Genomic DNA, 14791 nt, shown 5'->3' on the forward strand with positions numbered 1-14791 from the left:
ATGAACGACACGTTCCGATAGTGACCTGTTGGGATTTATATTGTTGAATTTATTTCCAATATGTTTGAGCTTCATTTTATATTCATTATAAACTTTATTGGCTAGCTGTAAATAAAAGTCTAATATTTTTGCAAGCTATTTCACATGATTTTGCATTATTTGTTGGTGAGTTTTGGTTTGCGTTCATTCTTATTTAAAGCTCTCTTGTGTGAAGGCTATGCAAACTAATCTTAAAGGATGAATGGCTTAAGTCCTATAAAACAAAACTAGGACATAAGGTAGATTAGTTCTGAATCAATCTCAATAAAATGTCTATCTAAGAATGATTTATTTCCTATATTCTATATACAGATCAATTAACTGCAACATTTTTGAAAGGAGTCCAAAATTAGGTTTACTTAATATTTTCTCAATATTTGGAGTTTTATCCGAATTAAGTTGCACAACATGTTTATCAAAATTCCAATAAATAAAATGTTCGCAATACTACATTGCTACATTTACCTGAAATATACTTTCATATATATATATATATATTCGCCAATATGTTCGGCTATCTTGGCCAATTAAGTCAATGTTTTTCCTGGACAACCACACAAATACCGAGCTTGTTAAAAATCTTTGCCAAGGCTGCAGCATTTTAAAACAGAAACAAGCCATACAATGTTGTGTTTATTTTTGAATGCCTCTGCTCCTCTCCAATATTTTCATTTGTGGAAAAACTGCACATTGCACTTGGAAATTCGAGAGTTCAAGCGAAATGCTCCAAGCATATTATGTAGCAGTGGCCTGGAAATTCAGAATTGTGTTAACAAAACAAGCTGCAAATCATTTAAAGCACTTGGAATTTTGACTTTGCCAACAACAGAGTGCAGCTGGGGAGGGGGCGTGGCATGGCACTATAAAATGCAGTTAATGGATGCAACACAGAGATCTCCCAACACAATATAAAATGCCCAACGAGGCAACAAAAATCATTGGAAAATATTTTAGGCAGCTCCCCTCCCGAAAAAATAAAGTAGCTCCCGAAAATTTGGCCAGCACTCGAAAATTGCATTTTAAGGTATGCAATAAATGGACAAATGCAATACACTCTATTTGTGTGTGTGTGTGTGTGTATGTGGATGGGTTTGTTAGCGCAGACAAAAGGGTCTCTTCTTGGGGCACGAAATAAGATTATTAACGTTGTTAAACCGAACGAGCAGCGGAAGTCAAGAAGCAACAGGACGAACGGCTCCACAGGACCGTCCTGCAAGTTCTGCTCGATTGGCCATGCCTCGGCACAGGACACAGAACAGAACAAAACAGCATTTGGTTTGTTGTGCTATTGTTGTTGTCGTTGTAGTTGTTGTTGTTGTTGTCGAGCTTTGTGCTTGGGGCAACAGCAAATGCGGAAACTGTAAACTACAAAAAATGTATTTTAGTGCTGCTACCACAGCAACAATAACAACACAAATAACACGAACAACATCAGCAGCAACAAACAACAGACTGCTGCAAGTGAAAATAGGGAAAATGGCAAGAGGCAAACAATTTAAGAAAACCATTTGTTGGTTAAGCCTTGCAGCTAAAATCTACACAGCACACACACAACAAAGGAAAAAACGGAAAGAATTGTTAACATTTAGTGCCAGAGATACCCTTGATATCCTTGCAGCTGCTCGATACTGCAAGATTATTATCTAATCATAAACATAAATTGCAGAATGCTCATAAATTAGATGTCATTGCTTTTTTTTCGTTTCGTTTTTATTTTTGAAGTTTTAGGCTATAAATCAGTCGTTGGATTATTTTGGAGTTGTTCACGATGTGATTGTTAATTTCAAATAATTCTTTAATATATTACTTTATTTTTGAGGATGGATTACAAAATTCGGGTATCCCCTCTAAAGCGTATATTAAATCAGCATATTCCCAGTGCACTGCACATATTGAAAAAGTTGAAGTACAACGGCAACAACAACATGGCAAGCTAACAACATTTTAAGGCGTCATCTTGGCCTGGCCAACTGATAACTTCTGACTGCTTTAGGAGATGGGTTAGTTCAGTGGCAGGTTACAGGCACCATAAACAGCCACTTGGTACAATGAAGCTCAGTTTCCATATTTTTTTGTTTGTTTTTTTTTCTTTCTCTTTTTTTTTTTTTGCTAAGCAACCAACTTGAGTTGATCTTTTGTAAAGGGCTGCAGACATGATAGATGAATCCCACTGACGAACTGACTCGACGACTCCCTTAATCCCCCTTTTCTCTCTCTTTATTTATATATATACATATATCTCCCTGTCTCTATCTAACACATTCTTTCTTGTACCATATATTATCGCCCCATATGCGGCATATGTTGTCTCAGCAAAGTCATCTTGAGCACCATGTACCGCTAAATCTTTTGGGTTTTACGCTCAATATGCACACAAAGCCACGTTGCCCTCTGCACCGCGGCACCCTCCCTTTCATCCAATGAATCTTTCACTTCATTGTCATTGTCCTGCCCTGACAGGGTTCATTTATTATTGTCCGCCGCTGCAGTTGGCTGCGGTCAGACTTTGCTCCTCTCCGTGCTTAGTTTAAGTCACTGTGTGTATGGGTGTGTCTGAGTGTGTCTGAGTGTGTGTAAGCAGCACATACTCATCATCGGTTTAGTGGAGCTCTCCGAGCTGCGTGTTGCGGCTCCTTAATTAAATTTCGCTATTAGTTTTAATCTAAGTGCACACATGCTGCACATGCTTTTATATAGTCTAAACTCTATATTCTGCGTAGGTGGGCTAAAGAGTGTTCAGCTAAAAACTAATTTAGTTTAAGTGAATGCAATTTATTTATTTAATTAGCTGCTCTTGACTAAGCTAGAGGTTCTATAAAAATGTTTACTATCTACATTCATTCATCCACTATTATTATTTATAAACCATCAGACTTATTGATCAGCAACTTTATTTCGTATAGTACAAATTTAAGAGCTTCAAAACTTTGCAATTATCAATAAAAATCGAACGGAAACAAATGCATAAAATAGCTGAACCAATAATAAAATGCCAAAAAGCGCAAGCACAATTCTATCAAAACATTAGCCAACTCAAATAAACAAAGCTCGAGAATGAAACTCAGCAAAAAAAAATACAAAATGGAAGGAAAATACAACAAATATGAAAAGGAAGCCGGGATTGCGAGCACTTTAGTAAAACGGAAGAAAAACACAAAAATGGAGCAAAGACTCAAAAAGTCAGGTGAGTGAAATCCCTTAAAAAAAGAATGTTACACGAAAAATAACAAAACAGAAACGAGATTACAAAAGCAAAGAACACATCGAAAACACCAACTGAGTTGTAAAAAGCAAGCGTGGAATAAATAAATAAAATCAGATCTCATTCGAAGACTTTTGGGCCTTTTTTTTTTGGGTATATATCCTCGCCCACGCCAAGCAGGTGCAAATGAAATGCAGCGATGTGAAACTCCAGCAATAAATGGCTTAGATAATGCCCTAAAATATTCAATTAGTTTATGACCATGTTTTTTGGGCATGCCAACCCAAAGTTTTGCTGGCCAACCTCAAAAGCAGCAGCAACGCAGGGACTGGAAACATAATCAGCCAAAATGAGATGAGTTTCGGCACGTTTGCTGCCCGTTATTATTATTATTTGTTGTACATTTTGTTTCTGTTTTGTTTTTTTTTTATTTTTTGTTTTTGTTTTTCGTGCGTATTCCACATTTTTCACGTGCCACAGCCCTTTTAATGGGCAGCCGGAAGGCAACCGTAAAAAATGTGCATTAAAATATTTTTATTGCCAGCGCGAAACGCATAGCAACTCGGGAGAAAATTCAAGGATTAAAGAGCGTAGCTAGAAAAATTGAAAATAGACATTAGATAATGAAGTCGGGCATCAACATGAGCCTTAACAGCTCGTTAAACGAACCATTCGGAATAACACTCTAAGCACAGCGAGATGGAGGCAAACTGTGGAGGAATAGTTATGTGTCAGTCTTTTAGTGTTTTGCAAGGACGCAGGAAATACCCGCAGCTGTGCTCTTGACATTTAAATTAAATTCCTGCGGCTAGGCTATCCACTATAAATGTTAATGTGACGTTAACAGTTAAGCCAACAAGAATGTTTCAAGATATGAGCACATTGCTTTGAGGCAGTTGGCAATGAATTAATGTGTCATAAAATATATACATGAATGAAACTGTTTGCCCCAACTGACCGTTCAGTGATTGGCTTCCAAATTAACTGTCAAGAAGCTGAAGGTCCGAAAGCCAACTCTAAACTAACTTTGTCTAAACTTAACCAATTTTCATAAGCAATTTCAAAATAATACAAAATTGACAGTTGGAAACATTTTTTTGGATCATGATATGGTCTAAAGCTTAATACTATATCCAAGCTTGAAAGCGTGATTTCTGTTCAACAATTTGTTGTAAGGACAGGTCAATCTTTTCCACAGGTGGTTAGACCACCCTTGTTTTTCAAAACTAGAGTTTTTTAATACAAGCTTGTCTAGTATAATAGTAAACTTAAATTTTGAATCCCCATTTTTTCATATATTTGTTGACATTGGATTCTTTACCTTCTGTTTAAGCCAATCTATCGTGAGATTCATCAAGTAGCATTATTAATTATTTTATTATTTCACTTCCACACAGCCATAAAAGTGATATACATTCAACAGTGGAAGTCCCCGAAGCAGTTTACGTACTATTTGTTGCCAGAGACTCAGTTTCTCATTATTCACGCGTTTCACTTACCCCACACGACAAATTGCATTAGTCTGGGGAGGACATTGTGCCAGGACCTGACAAATTAATGCATATTTGCGACAACATCTTCAATTCAAATCACGTGACTTGTCACATTTGCTGTTCTTGTTGTGGTGTACTCTGTATATGGAGAGAGTGCCATCGAAAATCAAACAGCAGTTCATTTGATGCATCATCTGATGCTCGGCAGCTCCACCTTCACCTCGTCCTTGCTTTCGTCCCTTTCCTCCCTTGCACATCATCCTCGTTATTTGTTGCCTGCCCATGCCCGAGACTCTTGTTTGTGCCTCGAGGCAGCCTCAGCTGTGGGCAGATGTCGCAAATGCGCAACAATCCGCTCAAGTGTAAATAAAACATGGAGAGAGCAGTGCGCACTGTTTTGAAATCAAGTCTGGGAGATTGCGATGGATATGGATATGGAGAATGTGGACTGCGGCGTAGACTCTGCCGGCTGCTTTTCGCTTCAGGTTTCGGCTTCAGTGTCTGCGGCGTTAAAATGACAAAACACCTGCACCTGAGCTATGGGGCTTGGTTATCTTTTCTCATTCTTTATAGCAAGTGGCAGCTGGCGCCCCTTCAATCCACCTTTCCCGACAACCCAACCAGCCAGAGCAGTGCATTGTCTTCTGTGCTATGTTTTTGTCGCGCACGTGCTCCAACTGTAGCCAAGTTATGGTGTTAATGTATTTGACAGTGGCCCAAAGTGGCAACAGCAGCGCCACAGCCTGTTCACCTCCTCTGACTTGTTGTGTCCCTTGCAAAGGGTATGGCAATATTGTCATGAGTTGTGTAACGAACGGAAGTCGAGAATTTATGCAAACATAAAGCGTATCAATATGATCTTGATTCAACATTGGTGCACATAGTACATGTGTTTTACTAGGTTGATATTTTGATGATGGGTTGTAAATATATTCCAATATTAATATCTAATGATTTTGATTAACCAATACATATAAGCTTGTGCTTCTTATGTAAGAAACTAGTCACTAAAGAAAAATATTGATAATATATAGACATTAAATATTTGCTTTTAGAATTACAAGATTTGTTTCAATGATTTACCTGCGGTTTACTTAATATTAGATATTTTAAATTGATATTACAAATGTGTTATATTAACTTCAATTTGCAGAGTTCTATTTACTTAATGTGAAATTAGATTTGTCAGAAATTTGTTCCAGTAATTCAAATGTTTATTTTTCATTGGTTTTATTTATTTTTAACCAATTCTGTTAACCTTGTCTGATCAATTGAGATCAATTTTTAAATACTGTATCTTGTTTACTTGATAATTTATTTCAACATTATTTTTGTGTTTTTCTAACTATTTCTGTTGGCTTCTCTGATTAATACATATTACTTTTCCAACATTTGCCAATCGTATACAGATTACGGAAATCCTACAGAATTAAATGGGGCAATTTTACTTCTATTACTTGTAGTTGTGCAAGAGCATTGACTCTTCTGCAATCCATTGGTGGCAGTAACTTCTTGTTTTTGTCTACAGTTCGCGCAAGTGTGGCGCCAACGGCATCGTCATTGTCAACTGTCGTCTGTGCCCGGGCTGTGCATTTTTGGGGGCAGAATGGACATGGACGTGGCGTCGGCGCTGGTGGGTATGGGCCACCAGGCAACGTGTTGCCACGACGCACAGAGATAATAAGTCTGGCGTAAATTAGTTTGCCATTTTGAGTTATGAATGCGCATTTCAGCGTTCTACTTCATGAATGTGTGGGAGTGTCTGTGTGTGTATCATTGTGTCTGTGTGTGTGTTGCATGTGTACACTAGATCACAATGGATTAAAACTTGGTTGCGTATTACTTACGAGCAACTCTCCCTTAACTCTGACAAACTTGTCTGTCTGGGCAGATGATGCTGCTGCTTCTGCTCTCAGCAAATATATGCGGAAATATACGCATCAGTTGGGGACTTGTGTGTCAAAATTGGATTGGAGCTAAGATATTGCCGGGTTAACAGAGTAAGCTCCTCAAATTTTGTAATTAAAAGTGCATCATTTGAAGTCGAATTTATGCATTTATTATATAGATTTGTATATTAGCCTCCGTAATGTGAATGTGCATGCAATTCATGCCTAAGTAGCTTCGAATGAGATTTAATTGGTGACAATATAATGAAGTAACAACTAGATATGATTAAACATAATGTATTAATTATACAGAAGGAAGCAGAGCACTTTCCTCCGTCGTGCTAGTCTTTTTCATCAGCTGAGAATTCGTTTATAATTTAAGAAAATTTACTACTCAAATTATGCTTCAAAATAATTTAAATTTAATTTATGACTCACTCATTCAATTAACTTAAACCTTGCAAACTGAATGTATTTATTTAACCAATTGCAATAGAAGCAAGTTAGCCTTAAATGGATGCTTGAATACTGTTGAAGCAAACGCAGACACATGTTGAATATTCGACCTCAACGGGTAAGAACATCAAATGTTGGCCAATAAATAAGACAAATTCAGAGACATACATAAAAGGGAATAATTACAGTTGTGATTGCTCGATAAGGAGGAGGCCACAGGGCAAACGACATGACAAATATGCCCAATCATAAAACTAATCTACATGAAGAAGCTCATTAAAATAACGCATACGCTCCGTTGACCGCTGTCAACAAGCCAAGCCAAAGGCAATACACAAGACGTAGAAGCCATAGAAACAAGTTTAGCTGGTAGACAAATGTTGCATGTGGACTGATAAATGTGGCCGGACTACAAGTGCGTCTGATGGCAGACAAAGCAGTCACCAGTCACTCTTAACGCACTGGGTTTTTGCGGGCAACCGAGCCAAATTAACATAAATGAATTTGCAGCTGTCGCTCGTAAAGTTATTACACCCGTACGTACAGTCGGGACAAATGTGGCCAAGAACAAATCACACTGACCCAGTAGTTGAGTCTGCTGCTATCTGCCTGCCTGCCTGCCTGCCTGCCTGCCTGCCTGTCTGCTTGTCTGTCCGCTTGAATTAAAGATGAATGGAAAGTCGTAGAGCTGTAAACATGTGGCTTTAATAACGCCACATGAATCATTTATGCTATGCTAAATCCAAATACCAGCAACGGCAACAGCAGCAGCATCGTCGAAGGTGCCAAGCATATTAAGTAATACGCAGCACGCTCCGCAAATCCAGCAGCGACTTTAAGGACAGTGAGGTACTAACCTACTACAACAATACGCAAACAAAAAAAAAACTGTGTCACTCCGAGCCGAAGCACTCTCTCAAGAGTATCTCTGCGCATGCGCATTGGCAAATGGCATCCACAAACAATTCGAAATGCCTAACATTGACCAAGAAAATGGATGAGGACCCAGCAAAATGCCACACGCCACACAGCAGCAGCAGCAGCAGCGAGGCAGCATCCGTCGTCAGTCAAACGGCGTTGCTGTTAGCGTGCACAACACACACAAATCCTTTTGCCACAGGCACAGCGTTTACGTCCTGTGACGTCAAAGTCAGAAAACGCGTGTGTTTTGCGAACCGGCTGCAAAATTGACGAATGAATAAAAGAAATCAAAAGATTCAATTGAATGAATTTAAATGCTCAGTCAGATGAAACCAATTGCTGTCGCTGGTAATCAAATTCCAAATCGTAATCGTTATCAAATTGCCCAACCTCAATTGGAGTGGAAGTTTTTGTAATTTTGGGGCAGGGCAGTTCCAGGCCACATTTGGCTCCTTTGGACTTGTTGCCAAAAATTGTGCGTGTTGTTTTTGTGGTGTTCAAATTAGTCGCCTCAATAGCATCTTTAAATCAACAAATTAGCTTCAAAATATCACAAATAGAAAATTTCAATCTTAATAACAAAACAAAGAAAATCATAATAAAGTCAATACAAATTATTTAAATAATAACGCAAAGTAATAAACAAAGATTACAAGTACCAGTTGTCATAAAATAATAACAATTTCAGAGTTTGCAATTGCAAAGGCAAACAGAAAAAGCTCACAAAATTTAAGCCGACAAATAATAAAGCTAAAGTCAAAAAAATTAAATAAATAAACAACATTTACAAGTAGCATCAGTAAATACCAATAAAATATAAAATATTATTGTTCACTAATTTAAAAGAAAAACAAAGCCATTTATTAAAATATCCCCTATAGAAAATCAAAATAAAGTGCTATAAATTTTAATATTAAATGAATTAATTGTAATAGCAAACAAGTGACGCAAATTAATCAAAAAGAAAAAATAAAAGGGAAAAAGTTGACATGTGCTTTCCACATATGCTACACACTTATTTGTGGTATAATTGATGTATGTAACAATCGAAATTTAATCAAAATTATTGACGCTTTGACCTAATTGCAAACGAAATAAATTAATGCTAATAAATACATATGCAGATGCGAAAAATATACCAAGTTTAACACATTAATAATAGATATAAAAAAGCTTTAAAATGTCAAACATCGCTATTTTGATGGCATAAATGTGTTCAAGTGTTGCTATCAGTTCACATCGTGTGCAGCTGTGTGTGCTTTTGTGTGTTTTGTGTATTTGGAGCACACACTAAATTAAAAGTCATTTATAAATCAATTAAATTAATAAACGCCCATAACATACAAAGGCTTGCTGGCATAATTCACGCCAAAAAAAAATCCATCAAAGCCGCGACACGTTCAAAATTCAAAATATAAAAAAAGTGTCATATCAATTACGTATTTACATGTTTCTGCTTATGTGCAGCTATGTGTGTGTGTGTGTGTATGTATGTGTATAAGTGTGTGTTAACTAAATGCTTTAATTAAATACCCGGCATAAGCAAAAACCATAATTTGGATTATCAGTGGAAAAACGCCAGTGGAAAACTCGTAAGTTATTCACTGTATTATATGGACTTAAAAAATTGAAAATTTAGTGGGCCATAAATTAATACGGAATACGATTAAACTAGTATTGTTTTTATTATAATCATTTTCTATATCAATATTTAATACTATTATTATTTAAGTGTTGCATACAAGCTGAAAACCATTTCAACAAAAAACTAGTATTTACTGACATACATTTATTATTTAGCGGATACTTACAGTGCATACATAAGTTAATTGTGTTATTTGTTCTTTGGATGGTTTTGTGAAAGAAGCTGTGTGAGCGATTAAAACGTATTCAACTGGTGTGACAGACAGGATGAGTTTGTTTTTTTTTTATAAAAGTAGGCTTAAAGACATTGTGTGGCTTAGGTATTCTTCTTTTAAAACTGCACTAACATCTTCTATCTAATCAAAAAGTGATATATATTTGTCTCTATTTATAAGAAAACAAAGCAAAACACATATGCATATTAATTGCATATTTAAATATTAAATTATGTTAATAAATAAATAAATATTTCTAAGGTATTATTTTCACAGCTGTAAAAAAAAGAAAAGAGAAAAACAAGCCAGAAAACAAACAACTGTACTAATTATGCAAAATATACAGATGTAAATGAATTGCTCTAATTTCGTAGAAAACAAGAAACGACCTTATGCTCAAGTACATAAATTTTCAATATAAATTATTCATTGTTTTCTTAATTGCTTGAGACGCAAATGAAAACATTTGCCAACATAATTTTTTAATGTGTTGATTTTTCTGTGCACTGGCACAAAAATGAAATTAATTGATTTCTAATCTTGACTTGAGCAAAATCGCTGAGGCGACATGGAAAATGTAAACAGCAATATGCACTTGACAACATTTGTACGCTTCAATTCCTCCCACTTGTTTCCTGTCAGTTTTTTGTATTTTTCTTGCCTTTTGTGTGTGCGCTCCAATTTTGCTGGCCAGTGTTTATTTTGAGACAAAGTCAGTGAGTTAGTTGACTTAGCTGTTTTTGTTGCTGTTGCTTTTGCTTTTGCTGTTATTCCATGTAATTAATTTTGCTAGCTACAACTTGCTGGGGCAACGAGATAGACCATCGTCTAAACTCAGCTATAATTAATTTAAATTAAGCATAAATTGTTTTTGATATATAATGTAAGATGACACAACAAGAAAAACAAGAAAAACACATCCCTCGCGGCCAGTCAACACGCTGCGTATGCGTAATGTGTAATTGTCAGAGCCTGCCTAGAGGCAAAAGCTCATTTACATTAATTGTACTCTGCCTGGAATTTATCTTAAGCAAACAGAACTGGTGTATTTTGCACAGGAATGTTGCAAAGCTCCAACATCGCCTTTCAGCATCTACATTTTAACATTGAATGATTCCACGTTTTTCTTTTGCTCCTTTGTAGCTGTAGTCTTGAGTGGCTGCTGCTGCATTTGGATCTGCACTTGTGATTTGATGGACTAGCAAAGCATTTGCGTAATGCAAATCAAATGGCTTTGCTTTTACTTTTATACATATCGATATATAAAGCAGCAGCAGCAGTGGCAGTGGCAGTGGAAGTGGAAGTGGCAGCAGCCTTACTACTGCTACGCACTGATTGACATTGATTTATTACCATTTTATGCATGTGCAAATCTATTATTTATGATTGGAATGCCTCTGACTACAAACTTTTTATGGCCATGTTTTATTACTATGCGCGTTACTGATATATGTACATACATATAAGCCGATAATATATTTAACTTATTCCATCGCATAGCATAACCTTTTTCCAATTTAAACAAATTCCGCAAAATCTTTCTACACAGTAAAATATTTTAGTTTGAATTTACTAATAAATATTTATGGTGTTTTTTTAAAGAATGTTGTGTAACTCATTGAGGCGATTTCTATTTCAATTATGGTATGAGCTTGAACTAAAGCAGTAGAGGATTAAACATTAAAATGAATGATTTAATTTAAATAGATATAATTGTATGAATATTATTACGTTAACTGAACCTATTCCACGCTTCATAAATGCCGCCATAAAAATTCTTGTCGCAACTTTACAAAGATGGGCTCAGTTGATAAATCCAGAAATGGATTATGATTATTGTTAGTTTGCTCGCTCCGTTCGCTTTTTAGTCCAGTTAAATGTATAAATACTGTTTCCAGGCTCAGTCGCGAACTGCTATTTGCACCGCATCGCACAGCAAATGCCAGCGTGCTCAAGAGCTTGACAAATATGTTGAGGCGCTGGCAAGGCGAGACGAGGCTTGGCGTTAGGGAGATGAAGGTGGAGATCCGCCATGTAAAATAGCAAAAGCACTTGCAAATCCCGCAGCTGTCTGCTGTGTGCGACTGCCAGCTGCTACAAACAGACATAGCCATTACCAGCACCACAGCTATCTGTGGTTTTTTATCCTCTCTCTCTGTGTGTGTGTGGCAGAGTCTTGCTGCATTTGGTGTGCTGTGTGCGTTGCGTTCGGTTGCAAGCAGCTGAAGCCAAACGACATAAACAATTTGTAAGTCATGTGTAAACATCATAAGTTACGCGCATTTTCTGTTCAAATTATAAGCACTTAATGTCCCAACAGGGACAGGCAGTTAACGAGAGAGGGAGACAACTTCCGTTTACGTATACGCAATGCGCAAATATTACACATACGCCACGTAATGCGCGTGCTGTCGTAAAATCAAATGTGTACGTAGCAACTGAGACACAGCTGCTAATGCTTTAGGAAGTTGCTGTTCCGGATGCCGTTGTTGTTGTTGTTGTTGTCCTCCTCGTTACTAGTTAGTTAAACAGCAGCCAAGTAATTAGATTTTTCCACTCGAAGTCAGCAGTGGCATAGCAAAGCAGACACAGAGCTCACCACAGCACAGCACAGCACAACACAGCATAGAACGGCGCAGCATGCAGCGTGCAAATAGTGTATCAAGTATAAACAAAGGCTGTCTCGCCTCTTGCTTCTTGCTTTGTGGCACGCCTACGCACACACCCACACCCACAACCAACGCCCATACAATTCAATTAAAAAGCAAACTCACTGTGCGAAAACTTAATGCGTTTAATGCGTGAGGGGCAAGCAAATGGATTAGTGTTGCAAAGCGCCATGTCTTCGTCAACCCTGCTGCCCCTCGTCGTTGTCCCCTTCACTGGCACTTAGCCGCTGGTCATAAAGTTTATCCATTTGGCACATGCCATATGCCAAATCTCCAAAGTGTGTATGTTTTTGTGTGCCGCGATTGGCTCCCATTTTGGAGCGTTTTGAAACTCGCTTTTCATACGTGTTTGTTGCCTGTCAGGCCAAACTTATGGCTTGTGTGTATGCCCCATTGTAGACACCAAAAAATGTTGGGTACAACTCTTTTTTTTTGTTGTTTGTTGCTCACGTTCATGTCGCCCCAGTTATGTGCAACTGGGCAAAAAGTTGTCCATAAAAAAAATTGACACCTTTTTTACATTCACAAAAGTTTGCCATGCTCAAAATTGCATAAATGCAGACAGAAAGTTTAGTTGCCTGTTGAGATTTGCAGTCATTTTCCAGCTTACTGTGTGTGCTGTTGTTTTTGTTTGTGCTGGCGCCTTTGAAACTTTAAATTCATACTTGTTCATTAGTTGTAGAGGTTTGGGGTTGCATTCAAGTCAAAGTTGAAAAATTTCACACTTTATGACTTCAATAGACCAAAGATTCCTATCCACAATATGCTGAAAATATATTACGCTTGTGGTCTAAAGTATTATTGAAAATGCTCTTTTATGTCTCATATATATTTATTTATATATCCGATAATAAAATGAAAGCAATAAATTTTGATGCTATTTGCTTTATTATACATATAAATTAAATATATATAGTTCTGTGCCAGGCAGCTAATCAGGATTATGTATATGCATACAATACGTGACAATGTAAAATATTGCAATAGTATTAATAAAATAAAGGCGAGTAGAATGGATTTTATGGAACACAATCTAAAATAAAGTAAAATAAAATATAACTAAAATAGCCTGCGGCTGCAAATGCACAATTTAAAGTCAACTTTATGCATATTTTTGAAATAAAGTGGACTTTATTGTATGCCAGAAACTTTATGCGAACTATGTGTGTTTCTCTCTATGTGTGTGTGTAGGTAAAACGCTGCTGGCTTTGTATTCAGGCTGCGGACTGAAAAACACCCGTCTGTAGTAACCAGCCAAAAAAAAAAAAAATAAGGAGAACACTCCGGGCTGGTCTATGTGTGCATTGAGCAGATAAAACAGCTGCATATAAATCATGTCATAGCCAAGATAAAGAGTGCAAATGGCTTGGAAAGGTAGAGGGAGAGCCAACCAGAAATGCAGACTTAGTCTTGAACTGCAACTGAATCTGCGAGCTGAAACTGAGACTGCCACAGAGTTCATGGCTAAGCCATATATACAGACAAATATAGAGAGAGCGAAAGACCGGAGAAACATTGTTTGATTTAGTCAGCTTACTTTGCATTCAATAAATGCAGTTGAATTACCTTTTATGACATTTGCCGTGCAACTAGAAAAGAAAAGATATAAAATAACTATTGAGAATGAGTTGCATTAAATGTAATCCATTTGATTTATGTATAATAGATAAGAATATAAATTTTAAATTAAGCTATCAATTACTATAATTGTATTGATTTTATATAGTATAAATTCAATTGCTACTGACACCAACCGTCCACTTTGTGTTGCAATACAAAGTTTAAAGGCATAGTTTAAGAGTCATTAATAAAATGTTATACTTAGTTCTTTGTAACATAATAAATGAATAATTGGAAATGTCTTCCATAGACTAAATTACTAAAATCTTAAATTACTTTCTCAAAACTAAACCAATTTCGAATCTCTGAGGTCACTTTAGTCTATGACCTTTTCTGCATCTAAAATTGATGCATATTCATATTTTCCGATTTTCTCGCAAGTTTTGCGACAACAACTTTGACATGTAAATCTGCATTTTGGGAAGAATATTGCTCAAAAACTTTTTGATCACATAACTTAATTAAAACTAAATTGATTTTCATTCACCATGACATTTTCCCAACTATGTGTAGCCAAGGACATTTTCTTTCTTATCTAGAAAATAAATTCTGGATATTTATTTAATCTGTGACAATTTCTATTACTCAACATAGCTTGACAATCAGATTGAGCATTTATTGTGCTAACTGAGACTCAGACAAT

The sequence above is a fragment of the Drosophila grimshawi genome, unplaced genomic scaffold (genome assembly GCF_018153295.1).
Source record: "Drosophila grimshawi isolate 15287-2541.00 unplaced genomic scaffold, ASM1815329v1 contig_1377, whole genome shotgun sequence".
Classification (NCBI taxonomy): Eukaryota; Metazoa; Arthropoda; class Insecta; order Diptera; family Drosophilidae; genus Drosophila; species Drosophila grimshawi.